At 38.3% G+C, this 26187-nt stretch overlaps 1 long non-coding RNA gene across 1 annotated transcript; it reads left to right on the top strand.

The window, feature by feature from the left end:
• Positions 1–740: 740 nt before the first annotated feature.
• LOC140604896 (uncharacterized) lies at positions 741–24399 on the top strand. The gene is made up of 2 exons (XR_012007715.1): positions 741–806; positions 20934–24399. It is a non-coding gene; the product is annotated as an uncharacterized lncRNA (long non-coding RNA).
• Positions 24400–26187: the final 1788 nt, after the last annotated feature.

Raw genomic sequence — 26187 nt, 5'->3', positions numbered from 1 at the left:
CCAGGGTTAGGAAGCATAGCTTTGGTATTATTTCTGCTTATTGGAAAAAAAATTACATGAGGTCCCAGATCCAGAATATACAAACAAATATATATTTTAGTCTTGGTTTTAATACACTCTTACATTCCTCAACCGAAACTCATGAAATATGTATGCATCAAATGAACGCTTTGTCATAGAATTTATAAAACTGGAGAGAGTCTAGTTATCAAAACTTCTCATTTTGCACTTAATTAAATAAAGGCTTTATAGGTTATGACTTGTCCAGAGCTACAATTATATAGCTAGGCAGTGTCAAGAATGGATAATAGAATTCAGGCCTTATAATTTCTGTTCCAGAATTATTTTCTCAATATTCAGATACACTTAACTGCTTATAGAGTATTCCATCCCTACTACATTTTTTTTTCATCCCTACTACATTTAAAATATATTTCAATTAGGGAAATTCTGATGCAAAGAGACGGTCTTTGAAACACAATCTGTGAGACAATGAGACAAATTGAAGCATGTCTCTAACATAAACTACATATATTGTTATATAGCCCGAGGACTGGTTCATTACAGAATTGGCATTCTGTTTGTGAGTTATGGAAAAACAAAAGAAATACATAGAAGGCTTTGAATATGGCACCAGAATGAAATAGCTCAGTAAAATTAAAGCAGATGCCCACTGATTGCTTCTGACTTGCAAGCATCATTTTCTTGCTCCTGACTTTGCTTTGCTCTGTTCTTTCTTTAGAGGCAGCTCTTGGACCAATAGGTGTATTTGGAAACTCCAGAAGCATCACGATCTTATCCAAAATGTAAGTATCAATGGATGGACAAAATGGAGATTGTATAGTCTGCTAAATGAAGCTGCAGATAGTGCAGAGAGGCAATCCCCATTTATGTTCTACCTGCTAAAACGTCGAATAGAGACCAGACCAGGCTATAACTAGAAGATAGGACGTCATCAATATATTTTCTGTAAAGGACAGGCTGTTATTTTTCCATGAATTGCAAAAACAAAACAAGAGCATAGAGGTCAAGAGCATTGGATTTCAAACAGGAAAGGCTACTTTGAAACCTTTAAAAGGAATTTTTTTTTTTTTTTTCCACAGCGAAAACTGTTTATGTATACCTGGGAAGGTCATACATAAGAAGCAATGTTTCTTAAACAACTACACAGGGTGATTCAGGGGCAGAGGGGAGGGGAAGGTTTACAAGAGATTTTTTTTTTTAAGTGTAGTTGACATACAATATGATGACCGTTTCAAGTTCACAATATTAATGTACATTAGGAAGTCATACCATCATAAATCTACCCACTCCGTCACCATACAAAGTTGCTACATATTATTAACTATATTCCCTGTGCTGTACTTTTCATCTCCCTTCTTATTTATTTTATAGCTGAGAGTTTGCACCTTTTAATCCCCTTCGCCTATTTCATCAGTCCTTCCTACCCCTCCCCTCTGACAAACACCGGATTGTTCTCTGTATCTATGAATCTATTTCTCCTTTGTTTTGCTTGTTCATTTCTTTTGTTTTTTAGATTCGACATATAAGTAAAGTCATACAGTATTTGCCTTTCTCTGTCTGATTTATTTCACTTAGCATAATACCTTGTAGGTATATACATGTTGTTGTAAATGGCAAGATTTCATTCTTTTTTTCATGAATGAGAGGAGAAAAAGTTTAATGCTATGTCATCTGATTTTTTTTTAAATGGAAATAGGAGTCTTTGAAATTTTCATTTACCATCATCTTAATATGAGGCCATTTAAAGTTACTTTCCCTCTTACTCTGCATTAATTATGGTATTATAATCTTAAAGACAGATTTTCCTGAATATGATAATTTTCAGAAAGATAATTTCCTTGGTTAGGAAGGAGTTATTATATTACTTAAAAAGTAATTTTGACAAGCTCAATTTACCATCATCCCATATGAAATGCCTTTTTATCCCTACCAACCCACTTCAGTGGTGCCTGGTTTCTCATCCATATAGGCTTGACTTCAGGATATGCACAAATTCTTGGCCCAATTACCGTTGGTTAGAATAGCAGGGCTATGTCCTTCCATTTAAGTGCCATGAGTATGAATCACTCATGATCAAAGTTACTTTTCTTGGACAGGTATGGTGAGGTCTGTGGACTTCACTACACACTAGAGTGCAGAAGAAAGACAATTTGCATTGGGGTGGCTTCTGAGAAGCCATTGGGATCCCTGTCTGGAGCCTTTCAACAAATTTGTGCAGAAACAAGTGTGTGCGTAAAGGAGCTCAGGAGGAAGAAAGACAGAAGCTGTGCATTGCAGCAGCAGAACTCTAAGATGCCCACCTCCTGGTGTACACATCCTGTAGAAGTCCCTCTCTTTAAGTGCGAGTGGGACTTGTGAGTACTCTGATATTTGTTCCATGACTAAATTACTAATTGGTTAACCCTGAGTTAATCAAAAGATTAGACTGGCTCCTAAAGGAGCTGGGTCCTTGCTGAACAGATAGACTCTCCTGCTGGCCTTGACAAAGTAAGCTGCTATTTGGTGAGAAAACCTATGGAGAAGGCCACATAGCAAGGACCTGAGGATGGCTTCCAGGAGATGACAGTGTTCCTTGGTTAACTGCTAGCAGGAAAGTAGGCACCTCAACCACAGCTGAAGGAAACTGAACTTAGTCACCAACAACCATGTGTACCTAGAAGAGGACGCTAAGCCTTAGATGGAACCTTGGCCTGGGCCTGGGCCTGGTGAAAATCTGTGACAATGACTGATAAAGGAAAATTTAAACTTTTCATGTTTGTGGGCCCTGTTCCTGGGCTCCCAGAAAACTATATTTTCACTTTTATCAAGGTCAGGATGACTTCACCAAACTTGAAGGCAAGGACTGACTCTGTTGCTGCCCCGAAGACACATTGTACATCTGCCTCATTAACAAATAACCTTAAAAGAGACATTTTAAACTAAAGATAAGAGTAAAAATCTTGGGGCACAGGGGTGGCTGAGTCGATTAAGTATCTGCCTTTGACTCAGGTCATGATCCTGGGGTCCTGGAATCCAGCCCCCCATCAGGCTCCCTGCTCAGTGGGGAGTCTGCTTCTCCCTCTGCCTTTCCCTGTGTGTGCTCATTCTCTCTCTCTCTCTCAAATGAATAAAATGTTTAAAAAAATGAAAAAGTAAAAATCTCTCCAAGTCCTATTCCCATACCTTTGGACCCTACAACCTTGCACATATAAAAGCATAAGTTAAAGCTTGTAATTTTCTGAAATGTCCTTTGTCACAATGATTTGTAACTCTTGATGTAACAAAAAAAAAATATATATAACCCTGTATTAAACCATCCTTCTCTGGAGCACTTTCTTCTTTGTGAAGATTACGTATCCTGGGCAGCAGCTGTCCAGCTGTCCTCACTTAGGCTCGATAAAACCCTCTTTCTTTCTTCTCTCTCTCTCTCTCTCTCTTTTTTTAATTCTAAAAGGTGTGTGTTGTGTGTCATTTTGCATTGACAGGACCCAGCTAAACCATGCTCAGAATTCTGAGCCACAGAAACTGTTATGATAAATTTGTATTGCTTGGAACACCTGGATAGCTCAGTAGGGTAAGCAGCCAACTCTTGATTTTGGCTTAGATCATGCTCTCAGTATTGTGAGATCAAGTCCCAGTGTCAGGGTGCAGGCTTGGCATAGAGTCTGCTTGAGATTCTCTCTCACCCTCTGCCTCTGCTTCTGCCTCTTCCCTGGCACTTGCACTTAACTAACTAACTAACTAAATAACTAAATAACTAAATAACTAAATAACTAAATAACTAAATAAATAAATATTGCTTTAATGAATAATATGTTTGTGGTGATGTGTAATGCAGCAATAGGAATGCAGCTTTTAGAGTTATCAGGACATTCATGACTGAAACCATGGAGGTGGGGATGTGAGATTAAATATTGAGAGTGTATACACACAGAAATGAGGAGACGGTTTGAGTGAATTCCTACAGAAGATTGATGTTTAAGGAGAAAAGAGGAAGAGAAGCTATAAAGGAGTGGCCAGCAAAAGAGGAGTAAAATCAGATGAGCATGCCTGAATGAACCATTTTCTTCCTTTTCTGGTCTTCCTACTTTTTCCTTCAAGACAGGATCTTCTACATCTTTACTCAATGCTTTGCTGGTGAGATTTGCAACAGTGAGTAAACATGGTTCATTCAACCTTACTGGACTTTCTCTCTTTTTTCAGGATTGACAAGATCACAAGCCAAGTGTCTTCTCTCCTTCCTGCCTTTCCAGGCAGCAAGCTGCCTATGATAGGAGGGAGACAGGAGAGCGTTAAAATTTTTATTCAGGAGCACCTACCTGAGTGGCTCAGTGGTTGAGAATCTGCCTTCAGCTTAGGTTGTGATCCTGGGGTCTTGGGATTGAGTCCTGCACCAGGCTCTCCACAGGGAGCCTTCCTCTCCCTCTGCCTATGTCTCTGCCTCTCTGTCTCTCATGAATAAATAAATAAAATCTTTAAAATAATTTTTTGTTATTCAGTCTGGCAATGCAACTGAAAAGAGGTGGCAATGCAGCTGAGAAAAGGTGGAAGAGGAGAATACGGGGGGATGCAGGATGGAGGGACTTCTTTCCACTAAGAAAGGAGAGATTTTGAAACTACCTGAATGCTGTTAGGAGAGAGAACAGGGTGGGAGAGGTAAATACAGCTGAGAAATTGAGAATAATTCAGGGATAATTGAGAAAGTGTAGTCTCTGAGGAGGGAGAAGGGGAAACAGAGCCATGTAATGGAGAGAGTTCTTTTTCTTGGCTTCAATTTTCTTGGTGAAGCAGAAAGTGAGCTTATCTGCCCAGAATAAGTTAAGGAGAAGATGCGGTGGAAATCATTGTCCTTTGAGAGGTGATTATGAATTATGGGCCAGTATCCAACCAGACATGACTACATAGGAAATGACCAAGAACCAGCTCTTTCTGACGGGCCCAACCTATCAATCTTTTCTCTACAGAAACCATGTGCAAAGGAAATTTGTGCTTATCACTACTTTCACTATGATTTTAATAGTTTAATTTGATGTAACTTTCCTCTAGAAGACTTTGCTTCTAGGTTGTGTGTGTGTGTGTGTGTGTGTGTGTGTGTGTTTTCTTTAAGAAAAGTCAATTTTCTTTTCAGGGATGCTGATTTTAGTAAGTATTAATCTCATTCAGTTTTTTATCATCTGCTTTGTCAACAGAAGACATTGACTGAGGTCTACTCTCTAGGCTGTGACTTTATTTTTTTTAATTATTTATTTATTTATGATAGTCACAGAGAGAGAGAGAGAGAGAGAGGCAGAGACACAGGCAGAGGGAGAAGCAGGCTCCATGCACTAGGAGCCCGATGTGGGATTCAATCCCGGGTCTCCAGGATCGCGCCCTGGGCCAAAGGCAGGAAATAGACCGCTGCGCCACCCAGGGATCCCTAGGCTGTGACTTTAATACATTTCACTCTAGTTCGGACTCCTGATATATCTTGACCTTGAAGAATGCAGTATCAAAGTTTCTACTTGATTCTGTAAACTCCTTGAATTTTCCCACTGAGTTCCCCCTTCATTAAGCAGCATGGTTTTTTTTCTAAATAAACAATCAAATATGAATGAGCATTTATACTATGTCCATGATTGTGGTGTATGCTGTAGAACATAAAGCAAAACAAAAAAAAAAGCAAAGTCATAGTTTGTAAACATAAGGAGCTTATATTTTAGATGCCATCACAAAACAGCATGCAGTAAACAACTAGAGAACAATAAAAATAGAAAAGTACTACATCCTTTATGGCATATGATAACTTCTATAAGTTGGTGTGGCCCTCATGGAAAAAAAAATAGAGCTGAGATGACATCTTAAAGGAGAATGGAAATAGGGGAGCCAAGAGAAAGACCAGGTGTTTCAAAATGGGAAGATACCGTGTAAAGGAATAGAGGTAAGATTAACCAGTGCATGCAAGAAGGATAGTGCAGCATCTGTGCGAGAGTGTGTTTGTATTCGAGAAATATGGGTAAACAAGTTTGATAGCACATAGAATCATAGGGTAAAAGAGACTTTCAAGCTGGTCTATAATATTCCTCATTTTAAAATTTGGAAGACTAGGGCTGAGGGGTAAGTGATTTCCCAAATATGTGTCAGTGGTCATGTGGCAGAGTTAGGTTAAGCATTCAGCTTTGAGGTTTTTGTTTTGTTTTGCTTTGTCTTATTTTTCTTTTATTGAAGTTCTTGATTTCAAGCCTGGGAGCTTTCGCATACACACTGCTGCCCCATACAGGGCTACTGAAAGGGAGACATAATAGCACAGGAGTTCAGCTATATGACAGTTTCAGCTGAAATACTGATTCTGGTCATTACAGACAGGTCACCTTGGACAGGGTTGTTATTTAACCTTTCTGAGTATTTTTCATCAGTATCCTGGGGGATGCTGGGGAATGCTAATAGTATCCACCACCTAAAATGGTGCACTTGTAGAGAAAAGGTGCTTATCACAGCAAACAGAACATAATAAGTATCCAATATATGTTATCTGTTGTTTTTTTAGCTTTCATCCCAACATTTTTTTAAATATTGGCCATGTTTGGTAAAGTTATTTGAGATATTTTAAAAGGCAGATTAAATAGAGAACTTAATGCTTAATAGGAGAGATAAGATTATAAACAAAAAATTTATAATAAAAGGTAAAAAGTGATCAGGGTTGTAGGTAAGGCATAGATAAAATAGACAAAGTACTGTGAGCATTAAGAAGCAAGAGAAATGTCTTCTATGTGGAAATAGCTTTATGAAATGGTGAATTGTTTGTAAAAGCAGATCTTCCAGAGGGGCACCTGGGTGGCTTACTCTGTTAAGCCTCTGACTCTTCATTTCTCCTCAGGTCGTGATCTCATGGGTCAGAAGATCAAGCCCCATAAGTGGGCTTGCCCTCAGCAGGGAGTCTGTTTGAGATTCCCTTCTTCTGCCCCTCCCTTCACGTGCTCTCCCCCTCCTAAAATAAATAAATAGATCTCTAAAAAAAAAATAAATAATAAATGGAACTGCCAGAAAATAAACAGCCAAATAAACACAATTTTTCAGTCACCTTAGGAGACTAGATATCTATTACTTATAAGAGACTTCACTTAAAGGTCAAAAGATATTTGGACACCCCTCTGAGAACTACCATCACGGTGGTTCACACACCCACCCCAGAAAGTCTTCTTCCCAATCTCCTTTCAGAAGGATGTGGCAGATTCGTCCTGAGGGAGGTCAGGGAGGAGAGGAGGCGCTCTGGGGGAGGGACAGAGGGGTGGAGGCACAGAGCTATGCATGAGAGGGCACGTGGTTGGGACCCCTGAGAAGGTTCTGGGGGGCTGGTCCTCAGGGAGAAAGGAACCTTCTTCTGTTGAGGCTGAGCAGTCCTCCCTGGAAGATCACTACCTGAGAAGTGAGAACAGTGCCTTACCTAGGATCACAGTGGATGGAGAGTCACAGTGAAGAGGTTGGACGTCCCCAGGAGTGAGTGGCTAAGTCCACTGGAGCCCATGATAGCAGAGGCCCCTTCAGGGGAATTCCACCCCAGCGGTGGGAGAGACTGAGTTTTAAGCTGGGTGACCCTCCCTCTCTGCTGACTAAAGTATTATGAGACATTCTTGCCTTCTTTTGTCTTTTTAAAGGGACTATTTCAAACAGTGTAAAATGAAATATGGTTTTTGCTATTGCTTTTTTATTTAAGGCTTTATTAGGTTAAGGTGGTTCCTTTTTCTTCTATTCCAAGTTTCCTGATGGTATTTTTTTAGAATCTTGAAATATGAAGCATCTAATTGAATAGTTTTTGGCTTCAATTGGGATATATTGTTTTATTCTTTTAATCTACTAATGTAAGGAATTTTATGGATGTATTTTCTAACATGACCCAACTTTACATTCCTGGGGTTGACCCAACTTAGACATGATGCATTATTTCTTTTAAACATCGCTGGATCAGGTTGCTAATGTTTTGCTTAGGACATTGACACCTAGGTTCATGAATGAAAAAGCCCTCCAATATTTTTTCCTTACTACTGTCCTTGTCTGGTTTGTCTTGTGACTATAAGAATCTTATAAAATGAGATTGAGAGTATTTCCTCCTTTCCTCTGGAAAAATTGCTATAGAGTTGGGATAGTTTCCTTGAAGGCAGCATTTGACTATGTTGTTTAGACATGATTTTTTCTTAGTAGAAAAACTTTTAACTCAGGATTAAGTATATATAGTCTTTATAAATTCATTGTTTCTTCTTAATTCAGTTTTGATTAGATATTTTTCCTATGAATATGTGTATTTTATCTCTGTTCAAAATTATTGACATATTATTCAACTTTTATTCTTATTTTTCTTTTCAACTTCTGCTGTTTCCATAATGATACCTTCCTTTACAGTCCTAAATTCCTAATTTGTGACTTTTCTCTTAGTCACGCTAGCCAATGTTTGTTTTCAGAGACCCAAATTTGCTTTGTGTCTCTACTCTACTGTATGTGGTTTCTATTTCATTTATTTCTGCTCTCCTCTTTATCATTTCCCTCCTTTCCACTTGGAGGTTATCTGTTTATTTTTTCTAACATCTTAAGTTGAACTTACTTTTAATTTTTTCACCTTTTACATTTCCCAATAAAAATATTTTAAACTACAAACTTACCACTGGATTTTGCTTTTAAATATACTACAAATTTGGATATATAGTATTATTTTCCAGTTTTATTTTCTATTTGATCCATAGCTTACATATAGATACTATTTCTAAACACAAGAAGTATTAAATACTTCTATGTTATTTCTTTCCAACTTTTTTTATTGGTAAAATGGCACTGTGTAACTCAAAATGGATCACAGACATAAATATAAAACATAAAACCATAAAATTCCTAGAACACAACATGGGAGAAAACCTAGATGACCTTGGGTATAACAGTGCCTTTTTAGACATGACACTAAAGACACAATCCATGAAAAAGTAATTGATAAACTAGTCTTCATGAAAATTAAACACTTCTAGTGTGTGAAAAGCTATGTCGAGACAATGAGAAAATAAGCTATGGACCGGGGGAAAAATATTTGCAAAAGATACAACTGCCAAAGGACTGTATCCAAAATATACAAAGAACTCTGAAACCCAACAATTAGAAAGCAAAAATCCTGATTAAAAAATGGGCCAAAGACTTTAACAGACATCTCACTGAAGAAGATACATAGGTGCATTTAATACGCGCATTAAAAGATGCCCCACCCCATGTCATCAGGGAAATGCAAATTAAAACAACTACTACATGTCTATTTGAACAGCCAAAATCCCAAACACTGAGCACACCAAATTCTGGTGAGGATGTGGAGTCAAGGAGGGTACTTCCCCCAGCCCCTGGCAACTATTGACTTTTGTACTGTGTCTGCAGTTTCTCCTTTTCCAGAATGTCTTTAGTTGGAATCATATAACATGTAGCCTTTTCAGATTGGTTTCTTTCACCCAGTAACATGCAATTAAAGTCCTTCTATGTATTTTCATGGCTTGATCATTTCTTTTTAGGGCTGAATACTATTCCATTGTCTAGAGGTTACAGTTTATTTATCCACTCACCTACTGAAGGACACCTTGGTTGCTTCCAAGTTTTGCCAGTTATAAATAAAAATACTACAAACATACAAAAACTTATGTTTTTTGTGTGCACATAAGTTTTTAACTGCTTTGATTAAATGCCAAAAAAGCACAATTGCTGGATTATATGGGAACGGTATTTCAGTTTTGTAAACACTTCCCATCTGTCTTCCAAAGTAGCTGTACTATTTTGCATTCTCATCAGCAATGAATGAGCGTTTCTATTGCACCCACATTTTCACCAGCCTTTGGTGTTATCAGTGTTCTGGGTTTTGGCCAATTTTAAAAATATGTAATAGCATCTCTTGAATTACATTTTTGCTTGTCCCAAAAATGAATTGACCATGTATGTGTGGATCTATAACTAAGTTCACTATTCTGTTTCACTGATCCATACCTGTCTTTACATCAACAATATACATCTTAATAACTGTAGGTTTATAGTAAGTCTTTAAATCAGGTAGTTCATATACTCCATGTTCTTCTTTTCCAAGATTTTGTCCATTTTAGGTCTTTTGCATTTTCAAAAAAACATTTTTGGAATGGAATTTCAATTTATACAACACACAAAAGTTGCACTGAATCTACAGACAGTTTTGGGTACAACTGTCACCTTACTAATATAATCTTCTTATTAATATAGATACCTGTCCATTTACTTGGGTTACCATTTATTGTATTACATTGTAGTTTTCAGTCAACAGGTTTTATTAAATTGAACTTCAAGCGTTTATTGTTTTTGATGTTTTTATGAATGATATTTTAAGATTACTTTCCAATTGTATGTTGCTGGTGTATAGATATACAATTGATTTGACTTTACCGATTTTCTATCTTGATACCTAGATTAATTCATTCATTAGTACTAGTGAGTTTTTGAACAACTGAATTTTAGGGTTTTCTGTGTCTGCAACCTAATGCTTGCCAATATAAGAAGTCTTAACTTTTCTTTTCCAAAATGCATGCTTTTTTTTTCTTTTTCTTATTTCATTGCAAGATCTCTATTATAATAGAAGATAGAATTGGTAAGATTGGACAAACTTCTACTGTTATCAGTTCTAGGAATGAAAGAGTTCTATATTTTACCATTAAGTATGAATGTGAAATGCAGGTTTTTCAGAGAAACTCACTAAATTTAAGATGTTTCCTTCTATTCATACTTCACTCATCACTTTTTCTCATGAAGTGATGTTGAATAATGTGATAGTCACTCAGGCTGCATAACAAAATACCACAGGCTGAGTGGCTTAAACAACAGAAATTTATTTTTTCTCACAGTTCTGGGGCAAGATGTCCTAGATCAAGGCCTGGCAAGGTTAAATTCCTAGGAAGAATTCTTTTCCTGACTTGCATATAACCACCTTTTTTCTTGTCCTCACAGGGTGAAGAGAGAGAGAGCAAGCTTTCTGGTGTCTGTTTATATAAGGACACTAATCCTAGTGGATTGGGGCTCTACTCTTTTTTTTTTTTTAAGATTTATTTATTTATTCATGAGAGACACAGACTAGAGAGAGAGGCAGGGACATAGGCAGAGGGAGAAGCAGGCTCCTTGCAGGGAGCCTGATGCAGGACTCGATTCTGGATCTCAGGATCATGACCTGAGCCGAAGGCAGGCACCCAACCGCTGAGTCAACCAGGCGTCCCTGGAGCTCTACTCTTACGATCTTCTTTAACCTTAATTGCCTATCTCCAAATACAGTCACATGGGAGTTAGAATTTCAACAGATGAATTTGGGGAGATGCAATTCTGTCCATAGTAACGCCAAATGCTTTTTTGCACCCATTGAGATTATCACATGATTTTTCTCTCATATTATGTTGATGTGACAGGTGACTAACTGGTTGTTGTGTTCATCAGTACTATTAGCCTACAGTTCTTTTCTTATAATGTCTTTATTGGGATACGATATCAGAGAAGTTCTGACTCACCAGTGAAGTGAGTTCTCTGGATCTGTAACATTCTTAATGAGAAATCCTGTAATTATAAGCTCAGTTTCTTCAAAAGATAGTGAAATTCATATTTTTTATTTTAGAAATGTGTATCATTCAAGAAATATGTCTGTTTGTCAAATTTATATAGTTGTTTATATTTTCATATTATTGTTTAATGTGTATAAGATCTTCAGTTATGTACCCTCTTTCATTTTAATATTAGCAATTCATTGCTTCTTACTTTTTTCTTTAATCACTTTAATAAGAATTTATCCATTTCATTATTATTTCAATAAAATAACTTTTTGTTTCATTACTTTTTTCTAATTTTTGTCCATTTTCTATTTTATTAATATTTGACCTAGTCCTTATTATTTCCTTTACTTTTACATGTTTTGGGTTTAATTTTCTGTTGCTTTTCTCTTAGTTTTTTAGGTGGAATTTAAGGTCATTGACTTTAAATTCCTTTTTTTAAATATAAGAATGTAAAACTCTTGGTTTCTCTTTAAACATGCTTTAGTGGTATCCACAATATTTTAACACTCTATTGAGATATAATTTACATATCATACCATATATACACATGAAGTAACCAATTCAATGGTTTTTGGTATATTCACAGAGTTGTACAACAATCACCAGAATCTAATTTTATAACTTTTTCTTCACCCCCAAAATAAAGTCTGTACCTGTTAGCAGTCAATTCACATTTTTGCATTCCTAGTTCCAGTCCTAGGCAGCCACTGATTTACTTTCTGTCTCTATAGATTTGCCTATTGTGGGTACTTAATGTAAATGGAATTATAAAAAAATGTGCCTTTTGTGACTGGCTTAAAGTTATAAGGTTTATTCATGTTGTAGCATGTAGCAATACTCATTCCTTTTATTAGCCAAATAATGTTCCACTGTATGGATATGTTACATGTTATCCATTCATCAGTTGATGAATATTTGGGGTATTTTTACTCATTGTCTATCATGAGTAATGCTGTTATAAACATTCATGTTCAAGTTTTGGTATAGATATATGATTTCAGTGATCCCTGGATGGCTCAGCGGTTTAGTGCCTGCCTTTGGCCCAGGGCATGGTCCTGGAGTCCCAGGATCAAGTCCCACATCGGGCTTCCTGCATGGAGCCTGTCTCTCTCTCTCTGCCTGTCTCTGCCTCTCTCTCTGTGTCTCTCATGAATAAATAAATAAAATCTTAAAAAAAAAAACAGATACATGATTTCATTTTTTTTCAGTCACTTAACTAGCATTGGAACTGCTGAATCAAGGTCATTCTATATTTAGTATTTTAGGAAATTCCAGACTGTTTTCCAAAGTGGCTATACCATTTTACATTCCAACCAGCAATTTATGAGGCTTCCTAATTTTTCAGATCTTTGTCAGTACTTGTTACTGTCTGTCTTTTAAAAATTTAATTATTCTAGTGGGAATAAAGTAGTAGCTCATTGTGGTTTTGATTTGTATTTCCCTAATGATTAATACTGAGCATTTTTTCATATAGTTATTGGTCATTTGTTAGTCTTCTTTGAGGAAAGGTCTATTTAGATAATTTGCCATTTTTTAATTGGGTTAGTATTCTTTTTATTGATGACTGTAACATTTTTTAATTGGGTTAATGTTCTTTTTATTGATGAGCTATAACATTCCTTAGGTACTTTGGATAGGAGACTTTTATCAAATATGTAATTTGAAATATTTTCTCCCATTTCCTAGGTCATATGTTAAGTTTCTTAATTGTATTTTTTAAGCACAAATCTTTTTTAAAGAAATTTTGATGTAGTTCAAATTATCTATTTTTTCTTTTTTTATTTGTACTTTCAGTATCATACCTAAGAAGACATTACCTGTTGAAGATCATGAAGATTAGCACCTAAATTTTCTACTAAGAATTTTATAAATTTAACTCTTACACTTAAAGCTTTAAGTGTAACTCTATTTGAGTTGTTTTTTTGTATATGGTTGAGGTAGTGGTTCAATTCCTGTGTGTGTAGTGTTCTGTAAGTGTCAAATTCATCATCAATTGAAAGTTTCCCTTAACATTTCTTGTAGTACAAGTCTATAGTGATACATTTTCTCAACTTTTGTCTAAAATTAGTGTAACTTCACTTTGATTTTTGGAGGTTATTTTGTCTAGTTACAGAACTCCAAATTGATGGATTTTTAAAAGTTATTCTTTCATTCCTTTAACAATAATACCTCATTTTCTGTTTGCATTTTTTTTTCTGCTGAAAAGTAAGTGGCTATTCTTATTTTTGTTTCATGTGCATCCTTTTTTTTCTGATGTTTTTAAGATTTTCTGTTTTTTATTTGTTTTTAGCAGTTTGAATATCTTAAAGGCTGCTTTTAGACAGTAGCCTTGAGTAACGGAAAGTTGAGCAATGGAAAGTAAAGGCAAAAGGACCTATAGAAATCACCCAACTCCATGCAAAGAGGCTCATTGAGTGACCCACCTTGAAATAGTCATAGTTAGTAACTGACCAATAACAACCAGGCACAGTTCCTAAGATTACCAAAACTGGAGAAATTCCATCCATTACCACACATCCTTACTCCACCCTATAATCATGGTCTCTCACCACCACCTTGTTGAAATTTCTTCTTTCCTGTTCTGTCAGCCACTCCTTTGCAGTGTGTTCAATAAACTTCTATATTCTTTGTTCTACTTGAGACACATTTTTTAACCACCTATGCCATCGACCTCCACCTGATTGGAGTACTGCATAAATACTATGTGCCCCTTGCATGATGCTTTTCTTTGTGTTTATGCTTCTTGGGTTTCTCAGATATGTTGGTATATATATATATAATATATTATATAATATATTATATATATATGAGAGTTTTGGCTATCATTGCTGCACAAATTTTTACTTCTGGGATTTAAATTACACATAGGTTTCGTTTGGTGGCTCACAAGTAACTAATACTCTGCTTCTATTTTTTCCTACATTTTTTTCTTATGCATGCTTGAGTTTAGATAGTTCCTATTGTTTAAGTTTAGTTTCCACATACCTACTAAGAAATCTCATCTCTTCTCTATTATACTCATATTTTCCTTTAAATACTTGATACATTCATAGTAGCTGTTGAAAACTCCTTAGGTCTAATGCTATCATGTCTTTTTGCAGGTGTGTCATCTCTGGGTCTCTTTTTATTGATAGATTTTTCTTTGCATATATAGTATTTTTATATGCAAATGCTTTTGTAAGCAAATGTTCATTTATTAATTTTTATTAAAGTATCATTTTATAAAAGTATAATTAACATACAGTGTTATATTACTTTCAAGTAGATAATACAATGATTCGAAAACTCTGTATAGTACTTGGTGCTCATCTCTTAATTCCCTTTTTCTATATCACCAATTCCCCACCCACCTGTCCTCTGGCGACTACCAGTTTGTTATCCGTATTCAAAAGAGACTGCTTTTTTGTTTGTCTGTTTTTTTCTTTACTTGTGTTGTTTCTTAAATTCCACATATTAGTTAAATCTAACAGTAGTAAATAAGTAAATAAGTAAATCTGACTTATCTTTTGCTGACTGACTTATTTTACTTAGCATTATACCCTCTAGGTCCACCCATGTTGTTGGCACCCCAGGTTTATTGCAGCATTATTTACAATAGCAAGATTTGGAAGCAACCCGTGTTCCTCCATAAATGGATAAAGAACAGTTATATATATATATATATGATTGAACATTACTCAACCATAAAAATGAGTGAGATCTTAGTATCTTCTTTTTTTTTTTAGATCTTAGTATTTTTAATTATTCTTTGGACATTGTAAATACCAAATTGTTCAGTGTTAAGGTTTTGTTGTCCTCCTCTGTTGAGTGTTGGATTTTGTTATGGATTATTTTGATTATATTGAATTTATTAAAGCTTTGTTCAGAAAAATCTAGAACACCTATTGGCTATAGTAGCTCAATAGTAGTATAGTAGTTCCAGGGGTGCAACCTTTCTCAAGTATCTACTAAATGCCTGGGTAATTCAGCAAATCTTTCCACTTGGCCAGTCAGAATTCCAACATCTCCTAGAATCCTTATTTGGCTCATACCTTCCTAATACTTCCTGTTTACCCAAGACCATAAAATCTTGCATTTCACATGTGAAGCTTAGTATTCATCTAAGAATCAAGATGCACCCAATCAATGTCTTCAGGTTCTTCCCTATGAAGTCCCCTTCTCTTTGATAATCTACCTTATAAATTCATTTATCTCAGCTACTCTAAACTTTGACTTATGTGTTCTCAATCATGCAAGACCATTCTAGTCTGTATGATGGTTTTTGCATGGATCTATATGGAATCCAAATTTGTATGGACTCCAAATTCTTAAGCCATATTGAGAAAGGGCCTTTAGGCAGAAATTCAGGATAATTATTTGGTTCACTTAATTCTTTTCTTTTCTTTCCAGAATCACAGTCCCATGCTATCTGTTGTCTAAAATCTAAAAATAGCTGTTCCATATATTTGGTTCATTTTTAGAATACTTATGGTGGGAGGGCTGGTTTGGTGCTAATTACCCTGTAATAATCAGAAACAGAGTCCAGCATATTAAACAATAAATAAAACAAAAAGAAATAATAATAATAATAATAAATAAAATTAATGTACTATCTTATTATTCCTTTTATTTATTTTATTTCAAAACTCTTTAGACTAGTATAAAAGTACAAATCCTTCTCAAGGCCCTTATAAGGTCCTGAATCATCTATCCCTCTGTTATTTCTCTGACTTCATATTCTCATCCTAGCCCTCATTCCCTCAAACCAGATGTGTTGGCCTTCTTGACCTTCTGCAAACATACTAATTTTATTTCTCAGCACGTTTACTTATAGTTATTTCTTTTTCTTAAAGATTTTGTTTATTTATTCATGAGAGATACAGAGAGAGAGAGAGAGAGAGAGAGAGAGACATAGGCAGAGGGAGAAGCAGGTTCCCTATAAGGAGCCTGATGCAGGACTCAATCTCAGGACCCAGGACCACAACCCAAGCCAAAGGCAGATGCTCAACCATTTAGTCACCCAGGTGTCCCTACTTATAGTTATTTCTAAATGTTCTTTCCCTTGTTATCTATATGATTCATATTCACACTGGTTCCAAGTATTTGCCTTCAAATTCACCTGTAAAATAGCTTTTTCTCATAATCCCATATACAATATATACCTCACCACCCCCATCACTTTCTACTCTCCCATATCTGCTTTATTTTCTCCATAGCATTTAGAAATACTTAATACACTCCAAAAATCCCCAGTACTGCACATGCTCTGGAACCTTTACTTGGCTTGCAGTTTCCCAAGATTTATTCTGTGCCCACTACATCATGGAACCAGGCCCTATACATAACCAATTTAAAATTCAACCAAGACGATGAAACTTTTTTGCAGTTTTATTTATTTGTTTGTTTGTCTGTTTCCATTCTTCCTACTAGAACCTAAGAATACATATTTCATTTTATCCTTGCTACCTGGAACAGTACCTGTTAATACTAAGTGTTTAATTCATAGTTACTGACTTTGTACAACAGAATTTCTCATGTATTTGGAGAAAATGGAATCTAATTTATAATCATGAGTGAAAACAATATACTGATAAAAATAATAAGTGTTTGGGCATACTATTATAGGGAACGTCAGAATAAGTCAACTAGAAATGATTGAGAGAACTTCTGAGAAATATGGAGAATCTTCTTGTGAAGAAAATCACAAAATTGGAATAGGTCCAATTAGTAGAGCTAAATCTCTTTTTTGCATGTGAAGACTTAGCTTCTCAGGAATAGAAGACTAAGCTGGCCCAATAGTAGCAACTAACAATGTTGGGGGGCGGGCAGAAGGACAAAGAGGTAAGGGCACTGAGAATACTGATGAGCAGTTTAGGCTGGTCAAGCTAGGAGAGGAATTACATCAGAGACTGGAAGTTATAGGTGACAATGAGCATGTGAGGTGGGAGTGAAGACAGAATATAGTTGGAAGATAATGGTTAAATTTTGAATTTCTCTGGTTTATTTTTAAAGGACAGAAAAGCTCTCAGTGATGACTTGGCCTAAGTCATTCATTTTATCAATGAGTAAGTTAAGTCCCAGCTGGTGAAGTGACCTCTTCAACATCTCCAATTAAAAAGAAGTCTACCTGAGTGCAACCCAAGTCCCCAAGGGCCAGTGAAGAACAAGTCTGCCACTGGGCAGCTTCTCCCACCCAACCTGCTCTCCATATGGGATCCCAGCTATAGTCATTTACTCTCCCTCAATCTCAAAATTTCACAGTTCCGAATGACAAAGGAAGGAAATATGTAGACTACAGCCCTGCACTGTTTTTTGTGTGGTTCAATAAATTTTTGGCTTCAGAGCATTTGTTTTTAAGACAAGTTAAAATGTAACCTCCTCAAAGCATTTAGCTTGCCAGCAGGATGCCTGTCTCTAGCTGACAGGACTGGCTGCCTTGTGTTGCTTGGTTTCTAACCAGGTTGTCTGACAGCAGGGTGCTTTTCAGTTTGATCAAGGACAATGGGCTCTAGATCAACCCTTATCATTTGTCAGGCTTTCCTCTCAGACTGGAAAAATCTCATGGTCACATTGGCTGTTGATTCAGCTGGAGTTTGGAGAATGGCAAACATGATTCACCTGGGTTATAAGAGTTGCAGGAGAGTCTTCAGGTTCAGTGTGGTGTTTTGGTATAGGTCTGTGTTGTGGGTCAGGAAACCTGCAATCCAGTCCTCCTCCACTATCCACTTGGAACAATGTTGTAATTAAAATCATTTCACTGCACTAAGCCTTGGTTTAATCATCCCCAGAGTGAAGGAATAAAATAAATCATCTTTAGTATTTATTCCTGTTCAAAAATCTTGAATTACATGAAAACGGATGGAATCTTCCCATATGAGGACCTATCAGATGAAACAGGAGTAGACTGAAGTCTCCTAAAAAATTCATATTACTGATTTATTGTTAGTGAATGATGATTATGCAAAAATGAGTTAAGGATGAACCAATGACCATTAGAGTAAATTCCAGCTTTTATGAGGGAATCTGAGAGATTCTGAGCATCCTCACCACAAAGGGGTTAAGCCCCCTCATATGAAGCAGAAAGGAGTAGTGAGGTCTGAGTCTGGACAGTCAGTAAGCAGAGTAAGTAAGTCCCAATGCTAAGGAAGAGCTATCTGCTGATTTCTCTGTTTTATACTGGAGATGAATTGCTTTGGATCCCCAGATGTTAACTGTAGCCAGAAAAAGGCCAGAATACTGCAATTGCATATAGTCAGAAGAACACATGATTTGGAATTGAGCGGATCTGGAGTCAAATCCAGTTGTGGTCTAACTATTCATCTTTTCTGAATCCAAATTCTGACATTAGTAACTTGGGGATAATTATATCTTGCATGGGTTTTATGAGGATTAGAGATAATGTATGCAAAATGTTTGGCACGTGGTAAACATTTGCTAAATGGTATCTGATCTTATCATTGAGACATGAGGAAAAGGACAAGAATTTTAGCCCACATAGCAACACAGATACTCTGCAATTTTGGCAAACTCAGGGCATCTGGGGACACTCTCAGATCCAATCATGATTTTGTGGAGAAGTCTTCAACACAACCACATAAGGAGAGTGATGTTCTTAGGACTCATGGTAGCAGCTATGGAGAGATGCACAATCACATTCTCTTGGGGACTACAGCACATAGTGACCCTGGAACTTCTACAAGAGAGCCCTAGTGGTGGCAATTTAGTTGAAAATCGGGACATGGGAACCTGCCTTGAAATTAAGTTTGTACATAAGTTTATGAATATTGAAAAATGTCAGTTGTGCATTTCAAGGAACGGAAGACTTATAGAGCAGGAAGGATGGGGCGACAAAGTCCCATTCTCATCACACTTTGTGAAGTCCCCACTGCTGTCCTAGCAAACAAAGAATAAAAGTGAAATTTTGACTCAGAGAGTTTTATGCTAGCTCTCAGCCAGTACTCTCCCTTTATAGTTAAAGACAACAGTTAGCATGGAAAACAAAAACTGTTGGCCAAATGTTAATCAGGGTAAAGGGATAAAAGTCTATAAGACCTGATGCTTGGTTTCTATTTCCCACTAACCCCATAGTATGCATGCATGTACAATCACACACACACACATACACACATGCTCATTAGAAACGGGACTAAATTTCAGAAGGCAAGAGGGTTTCCACTGATTATCCGTTCAAATACTATTCATTTAATAAATATGATGACAAAGAATCTCTCCTTGACAAAACTCTAGTGAAGCTTGCATGAGCTCTTTTTCAACTAGTTCCTGTGCTTGGGTATGTCCTCAAGAGCCCAGTTTTAGTGAGAATCCTGTCGTGCTGGTTTAGCCAGAATCTTCCATCCTTAATCTGATCACTCTTTATAATCTGACCAAATGTCTTATCTGTCTCTGTCTCCCAAGTGATGTCTGACCACTTTGACTTTTCTTCAGCAACAATCCTATTAGGTCAGTTTGGTAAAGAATTATGTTGCCCTCTTCAGTAATTTTACATCTCCAGACTCCTTATCTCCTCCCATATACCCCAAACCCCTGTCCAGTTCTGCTCCTTGGCTTGAAATTCCCACTTTTCCTTGTTATATTTAGAGTTGAGTCCAACCTCTTCTAGTATAAAACCTCATCGCAGTATTCCCTGTATCTATCACAATAGTCCTGAATAAAATCTGCCTTACTTTTTTAACAAGACTCAGAATAGTTGTTTTCTTTTTTTTCCTCTAACAATGAACACCAAAAAAGACATAAACTAAACTTCAAAGCAAAGAAGGGCAGAGAATAGAAAGCAGCCTCTTTAAATACAGGAAAATGTAGTGACCAAAAAATCATCTTAAATGGGAGAGGTTAAAGTAATCAAATATTTGCTACTTGTGTTTGCAGAAGTTCTGAGACAAAAGTTATAATTCTTACTTTCAATGAGTTCCAGTCCAATGTGCAATATAACTGTATACTTTTATAGGGGTTTTATGCCCCTTATAATGCTACTGCAGAGAAGGGAGGGACCATGGGATGTGGGTACATAGGTCTACCTACTTAATAGATAAGTGACCTTGAGGACCTGGGTGGGTGCTTTGGGGCTTGACGGCTTATCTTTAATAGGAAGGTAATAATCCCTACCTCACTAGATTGCAGGGAAGATCAATTGAGTTAATGTCTGCAAAGGAGCTCTACAAACTTTAAGAGGCCCATACAAATGCTAATTGTAGCTATTTTCTTCTCTTTTAAGAGTGCAGTTGGCCTTCTTCATGAAGCTTTTCAGAAAAAGGCAAAATTGACCCTGAGCTTTTAAACAAATGGCCTTTCAGATGGAGTCTATAAATTATGATTTGAACTTAAAAAAAATGGGTAACTTTCAAAATTACCCAATTTTGAAATATTCTATCCTTCTTCCTTCAGGTCTCCTTGGCATCCCAAGCTGTCTTCCAGAGCTTAGCCCCTTGTTCTCACCACTTCCTGGTGGGAATCTTCTTCCTCCTTTTTTTCTCCTCTCCCAATCCAAAACCTCCAAGGGAACTGATTGGCTGGGACATCCTCAGCAGGGACTTCCAAGAATATGACAATTATGAAACTCTACCAAGAGAAGACTTAAGCTGATATTTAAGACAAAGTTTTTATCAGGTATGTTGTAGACGTGACTGTACTATAACACACTTCATTGACATACATCTTGTTTGGTGGTAACAGAATGTCTTTTCTAAAAGCATACCAGGGGGCCCCTGAGTGGCTTAGTGGGTTAAGCATCTGCCTTCAGCTCAGGTCATGATCCCAGGGTCCTCAGATTGGCCCTGCCTCAGGATCCCTGCTCTGCTCTTCCTCCTGCTTGTGCTCTCTCTCTCTGTCTCTCAAATAAATAATAAGATCTTTAAAAAATAAATAAATAAAAGCATACCAGTACCTTAAAATTGGAGACACTGGGACAATGACTAAAGGTACCAGGTAAGAACCTGAGCAGTGAGACAGGTTTGGGGTTTTGGGATGCTGGGCCCCCCACCACTGACCTGGAGAATGTAAATCCTGTTGTAATTTCCTTTCATACAATTAGGCTAATGTGGAATGGAGGCTCCTTTACAGCCAGAGCAATGGATTGAAGTTTTTTTGTGTGTGAAATTCCTTGATATTTAAGTATTGCCAGTTGATTAACAAGAAAAAGAGGTAAAGACCTGACAATGCTGGGACCACAGAAAACCCATTTATAAGACATCATGGACCTATGTTTTGGTTGGAATTAGAGATAAAGGATAGAAATTCATCAGCCCAGATTCAGCTCACTACCTGGTACTAAAAGAATTCATAGTATTTGTCTTACTGAAGGTATGTGAAAAACAGCAGCTCTGGGCTCTCAGGGTAGTTGTTATTACCTTATTTGAACATTTATGTTGTTAAACAACACAAATTTGTGGGACCCAAGAAATTCAGAAAGTGTCCCCCACTCCTGGCCCCTAGATAAGTAACAGCTGCGGCCTCTAGCCCTAGTCAGTTCCAAGAAAAACCTCCGAGCACCCCCTTAACAGAAAGTTCCAAATCCGAATGAGGAACTAAGATTCCCCCCCCCCCTTACTTGAAATCCCTTAGACCAGCCCATAAAAACCCAGCTGGAACCCACCTCGGGGTCCAAGTCCCTGCTCCGCTGTGTCGGGTACACTTGGACCCAAGCGACGTCCCTTGCCCCGCCCGGAGGCCGGGGTGCTCCTGTGTGCGCAGGGCCGACTGCCGTTGGGACTGCCAGCCCTGCGGTTTACTTTGTTTTGTCTCCGCGGCCGCATTGGAACATTTGTCTGTGTTACTACGTCCTTGTTCATCGTCATAACTGTCTGTGACTTGGCGTGGACTGGGGACATAATGGGGCAGACACAAACCACCCCCTGACCCCAACGACATGGACCAGGCGATTGGGTGTACGTGTGGGGGCACCAAGAGCAGACACTCCAACCTCGCGGCAAAGGACCCTACTTGGTGACCCTGACCACGCCCGCCGCGCTCAAGGTCGTCGGAATAACCGCCTGGGTCCCTGCTCCCGCGGCCGCCAGCTGATCCACACGCCGTCCTCAAGGACGTTGTTCCGGAATGGAGGAGTCAGCCCCACAAGGACAATCCCCTAAAGCTAAGACTGCATCGTTCCCACTTACCCCGCTAGTATTTCTTGTGCTGTGTCCCCTCGCAACTAAAACCAACCCCCACCAACCACTTAATCTAATTTGGGAAATCCTCACCCCAAGTTCTATGGAGATAATAACCTAGCTGTCAGGGATACACCCTAGGGGGACCTGGTGGCCTAATCTGACCTTTGACTTATGGGACCCCAAACTCTTTGGAGCCCCTCAGGGCCCCTCGGCCCTCCACGGCCTGTACCCAGATGTGTCGGTAGGTGGGGCTTAAGCTCCCTCCGTGATACCCGCTTTTACGTGTGCCCAGCCCCCTCCCTGTCTGACCATAATAAGGTCTCCAAACTTGGTGGCTGGACGGATTACTTCTGCAAAACATGGGGTTGGGAACAAACTGGGACGTGCCATTGGCTGTCACAGAATCTAACCGGCCTTATAAAAATCCAAGGAAACGCCCAGAGCCCCACACGCCCCGGCGCTGTGAAGTCAGACCCCTATCTCTGTAATCAAGTCACCATTTCCTTAACAGAGGCTGGAAAACAAGATACAAATTGGGGGGGCGGGGTAGGACTTCTCTGGGGACTCCGACTTTACCAAGCTGGGTATGACTGGGGAGTCCTAATCATGATCAGACAGCTTGAGAAGCCGCAAGGTCAAGTCCAAAGAATGGGCCCCAACCCTGTGCTCAATCTCAGGTAACATCTACAACACCCCCTTTGAATTTTCCCCACAACTCCTCCGGTTGGGGCACCCCAGGCCCGACTGGCCTTCCCCTCGACCCTTCTCAACACTCTCTTTGGGCGCTGATGTCCCAGACTTACAAATTCCTCAACACAACTAAACCCAATCTTACCCGATCCTGCTGGCTGTGCCATGACATCCGGCCCCTCTTTATGAAGGAATTGCAATAATGGGTCAATATAACACAACCATGGACCCTAATGCTTGCAGGTGGAACCAAAAGCCTGGTAGTAAAGGCCTCACCTTACAACCCGTTTCAGCCCAGGGGCTCTGCATAGGCACTCCCTCCTCCACGCCACTACCAGATTCTGTGCAACGTTAATCTGTGCCGCCCTGAATGAAGAATGATGTTTCTACACTGACCATTCAGGAATAGTCCGAGAATCGATGGCGAAGGTCAGGGAAGGACTGGCCAGGAGAAAACGACAGCAAGAGTAGCAACAGGGGTGGTTCGAATCCTGGTTCATCATTCCCCCTGGCTAACTACCTTATTGTCCTCCCTAGCCGGCCCCCTCATCTTCCTCTTCCCCCTCCTGACCTTTAGACCCTGCCTCATTAATAGACTAGTGGCTTTTTTTTTTTTTTTTTTTTGACTAGTGGCTTTTGTCAGGGATCCAGTTAACACCTTTGAACTCATAGTACTAAGGCAATGATACCAACCACTGAACATTCAGGACCCACGATTGGGTCCTTCATTGGGTTCCTCTGAAAAAGGGGGGAATGTGGGACCCAAGAAATTCAGAAAGTGTTCCCCACCCCTGGCGCCTAGATAAGTAACAACTGTGGCCTCTAGCCCTAGTCAGTTCCAGAAAAACCTCAGAGCACGCTCTTAACGGAAAGTTCCATATCGGAATGAGGAACTAAGAGCTTGAGAAACTGCCCCACCCTTACTGGAAATCCCCTAGACCAGCCCATAAAAACCAAGCTGGAACCCACCTGGGGTCCAAGTCCCTGCTCGGTTGTGACGGATATACTTGGACCCAAGCTCGAGCTTGCTAATAAACTGTCATGTGCTTGCATCGGTGTTGGCTCTTTGGTGGTTTCTCAGAATCGCAATCTTGGGCACAACAAAATTCACCTGACCAAATTATAAAGGTCTAATTGGCTTTATTAATCAATTCATGAATTAGGCAACATCACATTTAGCAAATAGGAAGAAGCTCCAGTGAGCTGCAGAAAAGGAAAGGTTGTCAAAGGCAGTGAGGGAGTGAAGAAAGGGGAATGATTAGCAAAGAATTGTTTTAGGCAAGGTTGCCCTCCTAACGGGAATGAAAAGAGTATCTCAGTAAATTCCCTAGCGCTGATCAGGAAACTCCAGGTTGGCTGCTTAAAGATTATAGTCCTGTAAGGGTTAAAACTGAAGTTAGGTATTAAATTTGGGTTTGACTATGTGGGCCTTGACATAGTGACTCCATCTGGGCTTTAGTTTTCTTTGTAATGTTGACTCATTTATTCCACAACTATATGTATCAAGTCACTACAGATTTCTGAAAAGAGTGCTGGGAAAATGTAGAAAGACAAAGCATATACAAGTGAAAACAAATTATATTATGGGATTTACAAAGTCCCTATAATACAGGGATTAGTAGCATTGGCCATGGAGTCAAACAAATGTTGCACCAAATACTGGCTCTTCCTGGGTATTTGTGATCTTGGCAAATTACTTATCCTCAATCTTCTCAATTTTGGATTAGGAATAGCAATGGGATCTACCTCCTAAGAATGCTATGAGCGTTAAATGAGATAATACATGTAAAGTTCTTAGCACAGTGTCCAGCACTGAGTTAATAAAATATGCACAAACAATAATAAAAATGGTAACAATAATAATAATATCAGAAATGAGCCAACAACTCAGATGTCACAATGCAGCAAGTGATGAGGATTATGTGAAGAGCACAGCTAGTATGAGTTAAAGTCTTACTGCTTAAGAGGGGTTGTATGGATAAGAAGCATTGGTATACCATGAAGGCCTGTTAGAAATGCAGGAACTCAGGCCCCACTCCAGATGCATCAGAATCTGTGTTTTATTGGGCACTTTCCTGAGGTGATCTGCCACCATATTAAAGTTTGAGGATCATGGGACACCTGGGTGGCTCAGGGGTTGAGTGTCTGCCTTTAGCTCAGGGTGTGATCCCGGTTCTATGATGGAGTCCTGCATCAGGCTCCCTGAGAGGAGCTTGCTTCTCCCTCTGCCTATATCTCTGTCTCTCTGTGTGTCGCTCATGAATAAATAAATAAAATCTTTAAAAATAAATAAAAATAAAGTTTGAGGATCATGTTCAAAGATATCAGAAGAAGAGTGAACAGGATGAGACAGGATGGATGAGATCATAAGTTTTCAAACTTTTTGGTATCAGAACTCGTTCCCTGTCTTAAACATTACTGAGACCAGAGACCTTTATTTATATGTTTTGCTTATCTGTTTAGTGTCTAACAATAAAAGACAGCTGGATTCTCATATGTGCTTCAACATTCAATCTATTCTACGATGTTATTTTGGTTGAAGTATATAAAGAAAGTTTAGCTTCACATAAATATGTAGCTTAGAAAGGTAGGAGTATTTTAATACTCTTTTCAGATAACTGTGAATATTTTCTTTTGATCTTTCCCCTATAAAATTCTATGAGTAGTAGCTTCTTAAACTTGTGAAATATACAATGAGCCAACATTTGGAAGAGTTGGATAACTCAGTGAATTAATATTTTCCAGGTGACCGATGCATGCAGCTGTTCAACCAGAACATAGACGAAAGATCCATTCAAAGCAGACTAATAGGTTTTAATGTAAGAATATGAACATAGATT

Source organism: Canis lupus, chromosome 15 (genome assembly GCF_048164855.1).
Source record: "Canis lupus baileyi chromosome 15, mCanLup2.hap1, whole genome shotgun sequence".
In the NCBI taxonomy this organism is placed as follows: domain Eukaryota; kingdom Metazoa; phylum Chordata; class Mammalia; order Carnivora; family Canidae; genus Canis; species Canis lupus.
The sequence above is the reverse complement of the archived record's forward strand: the minus strand, read 5'-3'. Positions and strand labels throughout refer to the sequence as shown.